The sequence below is a fragment of the Delphinapterus leucas genome, chromosome 2, assembly GCF_059928025.1.
Source record: "Delphinapterus leucas isolate spDelLeu-1000000601 "Yukka" chromosome 2, BTC_Dleu_Yukka2, whole genome shotgun sequence".
Taxonomy (NCBI): Eukaryota; Metazoa; Chordata; class Mammalia; order Artiodactyla; family Monodontidae; genus Delphinapterus; species Delphinapterus leucas.
In genome coordinates, this window is record NC_143130.1 from 172,033,935 (window position 1) to 172,049,821 (window position 15,887).

The window sequence follows — 15,887 nt, forward strand, 5'->3', positions numbered from 1 at the left end:
ATTTGAAATAACTTGCCCAAGGCCATGTGGCTAATGAATGGGAGAAGTAGAATTCTGCTTAAAATTTTGTCTGATTCCTATTTTTATTTTCACAATATACAAAACACTATGGTCTCAAAGGAAGTGCCCATTTACACTGATCTGCCGGTCAAAATATGTATCTGGATATGTTCCTTTTGATCTCCTCAGGGGGCTGAAAAAGAATGTATCCATTTTAAGGTTAACAGATGCCCACTGAATATTTTACTTTTAACTGAATCTGCATAAACACATATAAGTAAATATTGCTTTAATTATAAAGCCTTAGCAACTGAAATCAGCCCTGACTATGGATATTTCTCTTGGCCTTTCTAGTTTAGATGCTCAATAAATACACAATAACAGACTATATATCTCACCATTTTTTTCAATACCTTTATTACATTTAGCTGAAGACTAAACGTGATTTACTGCTTGACACAGAAACTACATAATGACTTCTTTCTCTAGTGAAATGAATTAAGTGCTACCTTAAGACAGATTATTATAAAGGGGGTTCAGACATAGTGAAATAAACTAGATTAATTAATATTATAGAAACTACAATGTACCATGTAACTTTTTCTTCACTCAATATAGACAACACAGGTAAGCATTTTGCCAGAGCATTTGCTGCTGAGGCAAGACACAGATTTCATACATGTATATATGTAGGTATAAGTGTGTGTTGCATGTGTACATGTATGTGTGGGTACATGCGTGCATGTGCACATGTATAAGCGTGTGCATGCTAAAGAGGCCTTAGGAAAATTATTTTTTTCCCTACTCCTGGCCAAAATATGGACCCAATTCATATGTAAAAAAACTTCCTGGGGACTTCCCTGGTGGCGCAGTGGTTAAGAATCCGCCTGCCAATGCAGGGGACACGGGTTCGAACCCTGGTCCAGGAAGATCCCACATGCCGCAGAGCAACTAAGCCCATGCACCACAACTACTGAGCCTACGCTCTAGACCCCGCAAGCCACAACTACTGAGTCCACGTGCCACAACTACTGAAGCCCACATGCCTAGAGCCCATGCTCCACAAGAGAAGCCACCACAATGAGAAGCCTGCGCACCACAACGAAGAGTAGCCCCTGCTCTCCACAACTAGAGAAAGCCTGTACGCAGAAACGAAGACCCAACACAGCCAAAAATAAATAAATAAATCTAAAAAAAAAAAACTTCCCTGAATTCTCCTAATGTTCAGCAACAGAAAAGCTAGAGATGCACAAAGACTGATTTAAATAACAACAATAAATATTCTCCTTCAGGATTCTGTCATATGTCAACAAAAACTTTTTTTTACAAATTATCCCCAAAAGAAAGCACCCTTCGACAATGCTTCATTTCACATATTTTATTGAAGAAGGGTTGGAAACTGAAGTCCATGTGTTATGTAAGCAATAAAGAATTACTCTTTTTAAGCACTAATAGCATTTGGAAATTACAGCTTGCCTTAACGCCAGTAGAATTTACACACTACATTTAAATGCCTAATTTAGATTGTTCTATTATTTGTTTGTATGTTTTTAATCAACAAAATTATGCATTTTCCTCTGAACACCAAAATTATGTTTGGTCTAAGATAAATAAATTACTTGAGTTTATTATATGTAACAGGTACATATAAAGATTAAACATATAAAGATTAAACATATAAACATTAACATATAAACATAAACATATAACATAAACATATAAACACATATATATAAACATAAACATATACATATAAACATAAACATATAAACATTAAAAAGTTTTTTCTTTTTAATGTTTAGCTATACAATATACAAGACCCTTGGAAAAGGTAGGTAATCCCGGTAGTGTTATATACAAAATATAATAAGCAATTTTTTAAGATTTTTTTTTTTTAATGTGGACCACTTTTAAAGTCTTTATTGAATTTGTTACAATATTGCTTCTGTTTTATGTTCTGGCCTTTTGGACACGAGGCATGTGGGATCTTAGCTCTCCGACCAGGGATGGGACCCGCACCCCCTGCACTGGAACGCATAATCCTAACCACTGAAACCCCAGGGAAGTCCCGTACAAAAATATAATAAGCTTTTAAAATTAAAATACGAAGGTGCCTATCAAATACTTTCTTCCTCTTTAATAGTACCAGAGGCCTCTCAGTGGGTTACTTGCTCTTCATCATATTGATCAGATCAAGAGCTTAAACAGTTCCTATCAGACTCTCATTCATTCACAATCATTCACTAAGCTGTACTAGATGCAGAGAAAAAAGATGAAAAGACTCAACTGTCTCTGAAAGATTTGGCCGTCAATCCAACTTGACCTACTTTCCAAGCCTTACTTCCCATGGTTTTCACCTTACCTTTCCTGCTCCGAACAGCTCACAATTCCATCACCTACTTTCTTATAGTCACTACATACAAACCTCAATGCTCAGTAAATGCAGCCTCTCTTTTCCAAGTCTCACATGCAGTTTATATTCAGCTTGAAATGGAGAAGTCCCTGAATTATACAGCTGCTTCAAAGATTACCGACTATAAGATAGCCTGGAGCCTTACAAATGTTCTCATTTTAAAAGTGAGAAAACCAAAACTAAGTCTAGAAAGGCCAGGGTGACCTGCCCTTAACATACCTAGTTATTTAGAAGCAAAGCCAAACTAGAACACAGGTTTCCTAACCACTCGTTATTTTACATTGTTCATTCATTCCACCAATCATGTCTGCCTCAATTATCTGAAATTTTTTTATCCTTGGTTAACCTATTACTTGTCTTTGTGTTCATATAGCCTACATCAGCATGTACGGATGGGGTGCAGCAGGCGTCCCTGCACCTCCTATAACTGTATATAAAATTCTCAATATGCACATGCACATTTTTCTGGGGATAAGATTCATATCTTTTGTCAAATCAGGAGTCTCCAAAGAATAAGAATCACTGGACTATATCAAGTATACATGATATATATATATAAAGTTTATGCTGCTTCAAAATACAGATTCAAGGACGATGCATTTATTCATACATAATAGAAGAATGATAGTTATATAGGGAAATTTAGCAATACTTAAGGCACTATTATGCTTGGTCACTATTATAGAGACCCAACTAAGGTAGCTGAACCATTTGACCCAATACAGACAATCCTCATATAGAATACCTGCCTGTGAAATACGGCACTGAAGCCCTCTTTTCTTTTTCATCTTCCATTATAAAGCTAAGCATAACATCTCAATATTCATAATTCTGGGGGAAATCACAGTACCATCAAATCACATTAAGAATATACTCTTGAGCAAAATTTCCTCTAATGTACGTATCTGAAGCAAAACAACATCAGCTAAAGTTTATGAAATGGTGGTTATGTGACAGAACTGGGTTAAGAGTTTAAGAAACTCACTTTTTCCTCACAACCTCAAGAAGCAGGTACTATTAGTATGAGCGGATTTCAGATGAGGGAGCTGACTCAGAAAGGCTGCCAGGCACCCTGTGCTCCTCAGCTATAAACTGGAGGAATCAGAATTTGAACCCTGGTCTCTCTGACACCAAAGACTTGCTCTTAAACATCCTTATAATGCTTTGATAAAATACTAATATTTAATTCCGCACAATGGAAAAAGCTAAAAACACCACTCACCAGAGCTACCCATGAGTGACGGCAGTGTAGCAGGACGGGCGAGAGGAGAGGCCACGCGAAGCTCTGGGCTCCGCATGTTAAATTCGCCCTCTCAAAAAAAAAATCTCAAAATATCTCAAAGTCTACTGCCTTTCTCTTTCCCTTCAAACAGGGTTACTGATCTAACTCCTTAATCAAAGGACCTTTCTACATCATGTCAAAGATCAGTTCTTAAACTGAGATCCTTCTCTCATTAGCTGAGTTCTTTAAGCACATTATTTTTAAAATTCTGAACTGGTGTGCTGACATATTCTAATCAAAAAAGAATTTCCAAATGTGTTTTCTAAATTCTTACTTTATTGCACACATTGAGCCATCACCTGAGAAAGAACCACCACAGCAGCTAGCAGGGTTAGCCAGCTTCGGCAATGAGAAAGCCTACAATACCAGGAAAACTCCCAATTTCACAGCAATTTTCTTCTATGAAATCCTTCTCTCCATCCACAATGTCTCTGTGTACATAATAAGTCCTCACTAATGAAGAATGAGGCAGCATGATCTGTCCAAAATCCGAATAGTAATGATCTTTTTAAAAGCCTTAATATACAAGCAATATTATTTGCCATAAAACTGTTAACTTCTAAGTCCTTTAAAAACTAATATAAGAATAATTTATTCACTCAACAAAGATGAGCACCCTCTTTACGCCAGCACTGCTCTATTCTACCCTTACTATCCTTACCATTCCATAAACCTTAACACAGCACATTTAGTGTCACTATGAGCTTCAAACATCAGAACAGCAAGGCCAAAATTCAAGTCTTTCGTGTCTTATTTCTAGTAAGTCTTACTGACAGCCTCAGACAATGTTTTCTTGTGGCATCTTCTTAGCCACCTACTTAAAATGTATAGCAAATTTGCATATTAAAGGAGAACCAACAATTCACTGACAATTCCAGGAAAATAGGAAAGCCATTTTGTACTCAAAATTTATTTTAACAAAGGCCTTCTTACATGAATGAAAATTTCAATTTCATCAGCTGGACCTCAAAAATAAGGTTATACCACTATACAAGCAATCCTACTTTTTAGACCAACACACAATTCCTAAAGACTGGCAGAGAGAATCTGGAAAATCCTGACTGCCTATACTATCCAGAAAAGAGTACATTGTGAATGGATTATTACTCAGCGTCTGTCAAAAGCCTGAATGAGACAACTGATATATGATGGACATCGTCTGAAAGAGAAATTAACTAAACTAATGAATCAAATCACCAGAACGTGTATACCTACATTACTAACGCTTTTCCATTATGTCTGAGGCCTTTATCCAGTTTCTCTAAAATGGCATGTGAAAACTATTTCTCCATCATTTATAAAATGTAAAACGTTTTCTCCATATATTGTTAATGTCATTTTACATAAGAATTCAAATGCTTATTCATCATACAAGAGAAAAGTCTGCTTCTCCTGATTAACTGCTATACTTCCTTTCACCAATCAATACCAACTATAATTAGTCCTGTATCCTCTTTTGCTTTGACTAATATTAAAAAAAAAAAACTTTAGTGACATGCGGATGCTAATTATCCTTGCGCTGAGCTCCTCATCTAATTCCCTCCACACTCTACCCCTCAACCTTCACCACTATTTTCACTGTCCTCTCAAACATCTGTCTATCATAAGGCCATCTCAAATCCTTTCTCAAAGGAGACAAATAATAAAACACATACATCCATCGGGCTTTGAGAATGAGCTGAACTCTTGAATGTCCAAAATGCAGAGCACAAGGATAAATCACTTAGCTCCAACTTAACTATTTACACAAGTTAAACAGGGACCTGACCAGTACCTTCCTCTGACATCCAACAGAGCAGAACATGGCTCCATGATGGATCAACTGAATGAATTCAGTTACTTGCCAAACACTGGTGGGAACCGAGATCATAAAAACAAGTAAATCCTGGGCCTCAAGAAGATTAAAGTCTTCTATTAATAAAAAGTTCCTATTTGTAGGGAAGTATAACCACCTGGAAAAACCCTGAGAAAACTCATACTGCAATAAGTTCTGAGTCTAGTGTTCTGATGATCTAGAAACAATCCGACCACTTCCGGGTATACCCAAAAGAAGCAGAAGCTGGGGCTCAAGCAAGTATTTGTATACCTATGTTCATAACAACATCACTCACAAGGCCAAAAAAGGACAAGCAACCCAAGTGTCCATCAAGGGATTAATGGAATAGCAAAATGTGGTGCATACATATAGAATGAAATAGTATTCAGCCTTAAAAAGGAAGGCTATTCTGACACATGCTACAACATGAATGGATCTGGAAGAAGCTATGCTAAGTGAAACAAGCCAGTCACAAAAGGACAAATGTTGTACGATTCTGCTTCAATTAGGTTCCAAGAGTAGCAGATTCATAGAGACAGAAAACAGAATGGTGGTTGCCTGGGCCTGGGAGGAGGGTGGAATGGGGAGTTAGTGATTAATGGGTACAGAGTTTCAGTTGAGAAAGATGAAAAGGTTCTGGAGATGGATGGTGGTGATGGCAGGCAAACAATGTGAACGTAATTAATGCCACAAAACTGTACACTTAAAAATGGTTAAAGTGGTACATTTTGTTATATTTTACCACAAAAAAAGTTAAAAATCTTAATTATTCAGATAACCAAAGGTCACCTGAACATTTAAGACACAGTTCCATTCATTAAACAAGTATTAACTAAAAACTCACCTGCAAGTTACACAGGTTTTTTCCCTAAAATCCACTTGGAACAGCAATGCAACGTAAGGAAGACAGCCCACATGCAAAGATTTTTAAATCAAACCATGATTCAATCCTGGCTCTGCCACTTCTAGATTCATAACTCTCTGAGTCTTAGCTTCCTTGCATGTAAAATAAGACAATACCAAGTCTGTCTCAGGGTCACGGTGAGGATTAAATAAGAACACACATAAAAGCACCTGAAACATCTTGGCACACAGTTAAGGAGGAACTTCTTATGAATAAATGTTTTCCCTTCTCTCCTTTGCCACAAGTAATGACCACAGGATGTTAGGGTCACAAGGGAGAGAATGTTGATGAAATACCTATTTTCTCAAACGAAACAAGCATCTCACACATCAGACAGTGGCAGGGAATAAATCTCTCAATGCCATAAAAGTCATCCTCCTTTGAAGACAGCACTACACTGAAAGTACTACCCACTATATACTACCACAAAATCACTATCAAATAAGAATCATGAGCCACATCAAAATAAAATGTCTTCTAAATCAAGACAATAAAATTCAGCAATGGCAAAACCACCTCACTTTACAACACATACACAGTGCCACAGATATAATACAGTAGACAGAACTTAACCTTTAATCATGAGATGACAGCAAAGAAAGTAAAACAAGCCCTTATTGAAATAACTACAGGAAAAGAAGGTCTTTTCTCCCCAAATTAAATGTGCTCATCTTCTTAAAACAGCATTTTGATGCCTTGAGTAAGTCCATTATCCAACACTGCCATTTAAATGTTCATAAAGATCATATTAAAAGCAATCTTTGTAGTGTTTCTAATCTTTAAAGTTTTATAAACTATGTCCTAAAATAAAATTTTGAAATAATTATATATGTAAGTATATACAGCATATATTACATATAATATACATATGCCACAGATAGCTACTAGCTAGCTTTAAAGACAACACTTTGCAAAATAAGCTGATTACGGCCACCTAGTTCCCAAAGATATTAATACTAAAATTACTATTCACTAGCAGCCTCATTCAGCATCTTGTACCATCATCCACCCTCTAATAAATTATTGCAGCTCTGGGTTAAGATAGGCATTTTTATTTCAAAAATTTAATGTTTGCAATCGAGTTAACCTTTTATTGAAGCACATTTTTTTAAAGTATTTTCCGAGTGACTCCTAATTTGTACCCTTTTCCATTCACTGAGTGTGCTGCATTTGAAAAAGAAGCAACACGAAGACAACTGAAAATCAGAATTGTGAAGATTCAGAAAAGTTAAAGACCAAAGCACGTCAAGAAGCAAAGACTTCAAAGTAATATTCTTTAATCAGATGAATATTTTTTAAACCGTGACAGTCACAACAATAGACTTATCATCTGGGTTAAGTAACGTGTCCCATAAGCATGACTTTCTTCACAAAAGCACTGACTAAACACTCTACAGCAAGGAGCCCCACTCATCTCTGTCTTTGCAAATCTTCAGGCCATTAAAGATACATTAAGTGGTCTGTTAGTTCTGTACTGCGGGCAAAGCTATGGGGCAGCTCAGCTTTTCTGGAAAATCTACAAAAAATCTGCCGTGCCAACTTAAAACATACACTGATTTCCCCAAAGACTGAAAACCCTCAAGAAAGCCTCCTTTGCAGAGTCCAGGCGTGCTGGCACAAAAACACCGGAGAGGAGGGGCTTAAAGATGGCCTCGGCCACCCGTCCCTGGGGACCCAGATCTGGTCACCTGCCAATAAACACGAACAATCCTCGCCGGGCGCGCCCCGAAGTCTCGCGCTTTCCCGCCAGCGCGGACGGCCCGGCTTCTTTTCCTCCCGCCCCCTCGAAGGTGTCCACCCAGGAGGCCCAACGCGGCCACCGCCACCAAGCAGGCTCCCGAGGATGCTCCCGAGACGCGGCGGTTGACTCCGTACCACCGTCGTGTGCGTAACCGGACCTGTCAAACCCCCACTCTCCGCGGGCCGGGAGCGACCTGCGAGGACCCGCTCCACTCCGGGAGCGGAGGCGCCCGCGTCCCCGTCCCCGTCCGGTGCCAGGGCGACCGCACAAAGTCCCTGGGAAGCACCGAATCAGGATGGGCGCTGGGGTCGGGGAGGCGCAAAGCCCGGCGGCGTGGACGTCCGGCCCACAGGCCGCGTCGCCCGGGACCAGGCGAGGCCGCGCCATCTGTCCGCGCGAGTCTCGCCACCGTAGGCCCCGGGCCGGGCGCCCACGCGGGCCTCGAAGCCCAGGCAGGCGCGGGGCCAGGCGGGGCCGCTCCCCGCCCCGGACACAAAGCGGCTCCGCGGGATCCCGCCTCACCTGCAGCACGGGGCGCCGCGGGCCTTCGAGAACCATCGGACCCCGCTCCGGCGCGCGCGTCACAGCCCAGGCCTCCCGGTGCCGCCCGGCGCCGCCACCGCCGCCGCCATTTCCTCCCGCTCGCCGTCGCCTCGTCCCCGCTGTCAGGTTACTCCATTCACCTGGGCCTGAAGCAGCCTGCGCCGCGCTGCGCCGCGCCTCCGCCGCGACCCCTCCCGCCGGCGCTTGCGGAGACTGCGCAGCGCCCTGCTCGCCCGCAGCCCGCGCACGGCCTGCGGCAACTGCGCACAGCGGCTTGCAGAATCCGACCGGCGTCCGCACCGCCCCCTCCGCGCCCCCACGCTCCACTCGCCCCGCGCCGGCATGAGAGCGAGCCTGTGATTGGACAGAGCGCGGCGGTGAAAGGTTAATCCCGGCCCCCCAGCCACTCAGGAGCCGGGAGACAGTGGACGCGAGCGGCGGAGGACCAGGCGGTGTTTGCGGCCCAGAGCCGGGACGGTACCCGGACGTTCCACTGCCGGCCGCTCGGCACCTTCGTCACCATTCCGGGCCCGCGCGCCGGGGTTGCGGACGCTCGCTTGAGTCGGCAGAATCTGCTGGCTCTCGGAATTCGTCCGCTTGCATTCTTGCCCCTTCTGGCACCCACGGCCCCCTAAACGAGGCCCTTCCCCATGGTCGTAATTGTTGTGCGCAGGGCTCGGATTTCCTTTCGCCGCCCCCGCACCTTTTATAAAGGACCGACCCCCTCGCCTGCTTTTCCCCTGCGTTAGTGGTCCAGGGCCCTCCGCATGTGGGGAGACAACTAATCCCACCCCCCCCAGCTCCACCCCGGAACAGGGATAACCAGAAAATGAGATGGGGGCAGCGGCCCCATTTATGTAAATTGTTCATTTGCATAGGTCAGAACAGTGTATTTTATCTTGCAGCTGTGAATTAAAATACAGAGATCCAGTAAGTGACTGGCTAAAAGAAAATTCTATTAATTTATCCCCAAATGTAGGCCTGTCTTCGGATGACTCACCTGATAGATTGCTTTACTCCAGGCGAGGTATGGTAACAGCAACCATGCTTCTGCTAAGAGTTAGCCCTTAGCACATACTACGTGCTAGACATGTCTAGAGCGGCGCTGGTCCATACAGCAGCCACCCGTTCCGTGTGGTTATTGAGCACTTCAAATATGGCTAGTCCTAGTCGAGATACGATAGCTGGAAATCAGATATATGTGTTCTTTACCACAAAAGAATGTAAACCATCTCACTAATATTTATCATATTGATTACGTTTTGAAGTGATAGTATTTTTGACATATTAGGTTACATATGGGTTTCATTTTTTTTTTCAGTGTAAATACTAGAAAGTTTTTAATGTCTTTTGTGGCTCGTGTATATTGCTATTGGACAGGCTGTTCTAAGCTTTGATTGATATGTGGACCCTGTGAGTAGATGCTGTGATTGCCCCCCATTTTAACAGATGAAGACAATTCATAACCTCCAGCAAGTAAGCTGCTAATAAGTGAACAACTGAAATTTGAACCCAGGCGGTCTGGCTTCAGGGCTGGTATATTCAGTCACTACAACGCCCACATTTTGGTCATATATTTACTGTGAATTGGCAAGACGTTTCACATAAACAGAATGTTCATGGGCAAAATTAGGAAGTAGTCAGAATGCACTTGGCGGACCTCCATAAAAATAACTTTTCTTATGTATATACAGCACTTATATTGCACTGTAGGCAGAAGACCTCCCCAGTAATATAAATAAAGCCTTTTTGGAGATAATCCTTTATGAGAAGGATGGCCTCTTAGGGTGGGAATAGGCACTGGGGTTCACTCCAGTGGAAGTTTGTGGGCAGGTAAAATTTCCATCCCCTCCTACAGTCGTCTCAATCTGTCAAGACTAGCTGAGCTTCTCCACCAACAGGTTTGTCTGATTTTCAACCATTTTTTGAATTTTTAAAAAGAGAAGTACATATGTATGGTTCATTAATTAGAAAGCATAAAAAGGTATACAGTAAAAAGAATTCTCCCCACACCTGTCCCCGTGCTCCAAACAGGTAACCACTGTTTCTTGCTCCTTCTCCTAGAGAATTTTTTTATGCAGTACAAGCCAAGACATTCCTCATTTACAAAAGTGGTAGTGTGCCATACACATTTACTATACCTTGCTTTTTTTTTTAACTTAGTATATCAAGAATATATGTCTATAGCAATTTATACAGAACTCCTCGCTATTTTTTTCAGTCCGCATAACATTTAATGGCAGGGATATGCCCGTAGTTTATTTAACCAGTTCTCTACTGAAAGATGTTTTGACTTCCAGTCTTCTGCAATTAAACATTGATCCTCTTGGACCTGATTCAGTATATGGTGTGAGGTATGAATCCAATTTTTTTTTTCCAGATGGCTACATAGTTTGCCGTTTATTGGCCATTTGTTGAAGAGTTCACTTCTAGATTCTGTGTTTTCTTCCAGTGGTCTATCTATTCATGCTCCAGTTGCTGGTTTGTTTAAATCTGTAGACGTAAAACCTTGTAAGGGATAGTGTTTCACACTTCGTTTGGATCACAAGAAACCTTAGAGCTAATATTTCAGCACATGTTAAGCAACAGTACAGTACCATGTGGTATGCGTTTTCTGTGGGCTAATTTTTTATTTTCCCTTTTCCCTGATTATTTCCACAATTTGTTTTATTTTTTGTAGAACAAGCCAGGATATAAATATACCTTCGTTTAAGACTCTATTTGCATGTAGCAGAAACCAACCTGAAGTAGCTTAACCAAAAGGGAAGAATTTATCATAAGGATGTAGGAGCTTCTCACAAAAGCTGCGAGCAGGCATACAGCTGCACCTTAGCAAAAGGCTAGAACCAGGAGTTGGAAAGCTTCCAGGAACCCAGAAGGTACTCTCTGTGTCCTTCTTCTGTGATTATTTTCTGTGTGCCTGTCTCATCTGTGCATCCCTCTCTAGTGACTGGTTCTCTCTACTCTTCTATCTACACAGGAGAATATAGGCACCCCCATATTCAGCTAGAAAGTCAGCTCAGTGTGGGCGTCAGAGCCCAGACAAGGGGGGGAGTCGGTCAAGCAAAGTCAGGTGACTTATCATGTACAGGGAGACTTCACAAAGAAAAACTATGTTAAGAATAAGGTGAGCCAGATTTCTCACTGTTGAAGAAGGGGGTTAAAATGCAGAAAGGGGAACAGCAAGAAGGCTTGAGTGATTGGATCAGAATTGGAAGTATTGATGTGAATTCAAAGTTTTCAATATATATAGATATAAAAATAAATATACATGTGAAAGCATCATATATAAATAAGCCTGGAACACCTTATTGTGCTAGAAAGTCTGAAAATGCTCAAGGAATGATGGAGAATTTCAAAAGGACAAAGCAGTCAGCTTGAAGGGGCTCCCAATGGCCAAATATGGGACAATTTTAGCATCAAAATTAATTATGATAGTAAGAGATTCTATCCCACGGAATAAAATAGAAGCCGTGAGTCCACGCTGATGTTTTTTAAATGAATAATATAATAGGGGGAAAAGATAACTCTTGCTTAAAGTAGATCGCAACTAATAAATTTAGCAGGAATAATGGAATTAGAAAATCATCATTTGACAATCATCAGACAAGAAGTATCGCTGTTTGCTAAATCTAGTGGGTAAAAGTTGAACAAAGAATGAGATATTTACATAGGTTCAAAGCATCTCCCCATAAAATGCTTATTTAAAAAATGAGAACTTTACAAAAGAGAATCTAGCAGATACCACCTTACTCAAGTATTCAAAGTTAACTGACATACAAGGAGTCTCAGACACACACACCCCTAGTGCCATGTGGTGTAGCTATAACAGGGGGCTTACTGAGGGAAACTTACATGCAGACAAGTGGCAGGATGCACACAATCCCCTGAACTTTCCTTATGACACAGCATAGTCCAGGCATAGCTGTTGTGTGTGTACCATGGTCAAGTTTCCAGGACACAGTTCCAGCAGGACGAGGCCTGCCTTAGCCAGCAGCCAGATGGACAGACAGAGCCAGAGCCCAAGACAGAAAGCGTGCCCCACGCCCACACTGCATTAATATTTATATGTTAGCCTAACTGGGGTTAGGGAATTCCTAGTTTCTCTAGCAAGGAATACATCAAGGGAAACCCCGTGTCCAGTGCAATAAGCATACCAAGGGCAAAGGTCTGCTCAGAGGGTCCTAGGAACAGCTTTGCCTACCCAGCCCAATGTCTTGTCTCCCCACAGCCCTGCTCAGTGCAGCTCAGCCAGCTCTCACCTCTGCTATGAAAAGAGGGAAGGAAACGAGTCTCCAGAGACATGCAGATTTGTCTCTGAGCATTAATGTCACAAGGGTTGGGACAAATCGACACCTGGTGCTATAGCATCACTTCTGCAGTATTTCTGCCAAAAATGCATATCTTGAATCTTAATAGGAAACATCAAACCCAAATTGAGAGATATTTTACAAAATGACTGGCCTATAATCTTCAAAAATTTTAGATTATGAAGGTCAAAAAAGGACTAAAAACAGTTTCAGAATGAAGGAAACTGAAGATACATGACAAGTACAAAGTGTAATCCTGGTTTGGCACTTTTTGCACTAAAAGATATTATTGGCATCACCGGTGAAAGGTGAATGGAGTCTCTGGGTGAAGGGCATATGAGAGTTCTTTGTTCTTATGTATTAGTCAGGGTTCCCCAGAGAAACAGAACCAATAGGATATAGAATAATAGATGGATGGATGGATGGATAGATCAATTGATCGATTGACAGACAGATAGACAGACATAAGAGGAGATTTATTGTAGGAACTGGCTCCATAATGCAGTTATGGAGATGGAAAACTCCCACAATCTGCTGTCTGAAGCTGGAGAATCAACAAAGCTAGGGGTATAATTCAGCCTGAGTCCAAAGGCCTGAGAACCAGGGGGCTGTTTTTGTAAGTCCCAGAGTCCAAAGGCTCAAGAACTAGGAGCTCCAGTGTCTAGGGCAGGAGAAGGTAGGCATCCCAGCTCAAGAAAATAGAGGGAATTTGCCTTTCCTTTGCCTTTTTGTTCCTTCCGGGCCCTCAACAGATTGGATAATGTCTACGCACACTGGTAAAGGTGAGGGGTCTCTTTACTCAGTCTACTGAATCAAGTGCTAATCTCTTCCAGAAACACCCTCACAGACACACCCAGAAACATTGTTTTATCAGCTCTCCAGGCATCCCTTAGGCCAGTCTAGTTGACACATAAAATTAAACATCACAAATTTTTTGCATCTTTTATGTTTGGAATTATTTTCAAATAAAAAGTGAAAATTAAAAGCAAGGAAAACTGTAGAAAGTTCTAAATAATTTGCAAAAGACCTTCTAGACCTAATACATGAGTTCACCAAGATCACTGGATACAAGGTTAATATGCAAAAATCACTTGTATTTCTATATAGCATCAGTAAAGAATTGGAAATTGAAATTTTAAAATATCACAGTGATCAAACACATGAAGTATTTGGGGATCAATCTAACAAAACATGCACAAGTTTTATATTGAAAAATACAAAACATTGATGAGAGAAAATAATGAAGGCCTAAATAATTAGAGATACCATGTTCATGGACTCAGTACTATGAAAATGTCAGTTCTACCCAAATTGATCTATAGATTCCAATCAAAATCCCATCAGGCTTTTTTCGGGTAGAAGTTTACAAGTTGACAAGTTGGAATATGCAACTACCAGATTTCAAGACTTACTATGAAGCTGCGGTAATCAAGATAGTATGGTACTGATGTAAGGACAAACATCTGGATCAATGGAAAATAACAGAACATCACACACACACACACACACACACACACACACACACACAAAAGACCCATAGTCAATTGATTTTTCCCAAAGATGGATAGGCAACTCAATGGAGAAAGGATAGTCCTTTCAACAAATAGTGCGGGGACAATTAGATATTTAAAGACAAAGAAGAAGGAGAGGGAAGAGTAGAGGGATTGGAGAGGGTAAAGAGGAGGAGGAGGAACTCAAATGGATCATTGGCTTAAACGTAAAACCTAAAAGGGTAAGACTTCTAGAACAAACCATGGGAGAAAATCTTTGTAACCTTGGGTTAGACAAAGGTTTCTTTGATACGAAAAAACTGTAAACCAGAAAAGTTTTTCAATTGATAAATCCGACTTCTCAAAATTTTAAACTTCTGCTCTTTGGAAGATGCTGCTAAGAAAATGAAAGGCAAGCACAGACTGGGAAAGATAATTCTGAAATATGTACCTGATAAATTATTTGTATCCAGAATATATAAAGAATTCTTACAACTCAATAATAAAAAAGACAACCCAACTAAAATAAATGGGCAAACTATTTGAACAGAAGCATTATCTGTGAAAATATACAAACAGCAAAAACATAAAAAGTTCCTCAACATCATTAGTCATTAGAAAAATGTAAGTTAAAACTACATCGCGGGGCTTCCCTGGCGGCGCAGTGGTTGAGAGTCCGCCTGCCGATGCAGGGGACACGGGTTCGTGCCCCGGTCCGGGAGGGTCCCACGTGCCGCGGAGCGGCTGGGCCTGTGAGCCATGGCCGCTGAGCCTGCGCGTCCGGAGCCTGTGCTCCGCAACAGGAGAGGCCACAGCAGTGAGAGGCCCGCGTACCGTTAAAAAAAAAAAAAAAATTACATCGCGTACCTACTAGAATGGCTAAAATAACTAACCTATGGCTAAAAGGACTGACTGGAATATAGAACAATTAGAACTCTCATACTCTGATGCGAATGCAAATAACCCCTTTGGAAGACAGCTTGGCAATTTCTCATAAATTTAAATATATACCTTCCATATAACCTAGCAATCTCACTCCTAGATGTTTACCTTAAAGAAATAAAAACAAATGTCCACGTAAAGACCTGTATGTGAATGTTATTGCAACCTTATTCACAGTAGCTGAAAACTGGCAACAACCCAAATGTCTATCAGTTGGCAAATAGAGAAACAGATTGTGGTTCAGCCGGAGAATGAAAGACGATGCAACAGTAAAAAAAGGAACGAGCTATTGATATAGGCAATGACACTTGAATCACAAAAGTATTATGCCAAGTGAAAGAAGCCAGACACAAAAGGTTACATCCTGTAGAATTCCATTTATATGACATTCTGGAAAAGGCAAAACTATAGGGAAAGAAATCACATCTGTGGTTGCCGGGAGCAAA

General features: G+C 41.1%; 1 protein-coding gene across 7 annotated transcripts in view; it reads right to left on the reverse strand.

The window, feature by feature from the left end:
- Nucleotides 1-8,971, reverse strand: part of DICER1 (dicer 1, ribonuclease III) — an 88,817-nt gene extending 79,846 nt beyond the window's left edge. For 3 of the 7 annotated variants that reach the window (XM_022576179.3, XM_089908168.1, XM_022576177.3), the window contains exon 1: nt 8,679-8,803. The gene's annotated coding sequence lies outside the window, so the exon portion shown is untranslated. Of the gene's footprint in view, nt 1-8,678; nt 8,809-8,839 lie in introns of those variants that run through there. The other 4 variants (XM_089908167.1, XM_089908166.1, XM_022576178.2 and 1 more) reach the window with 3 other exon arrangements.
- Between the last annotated feature and the right edge of the window lie 6,916 nt (nt 8,972-15,887).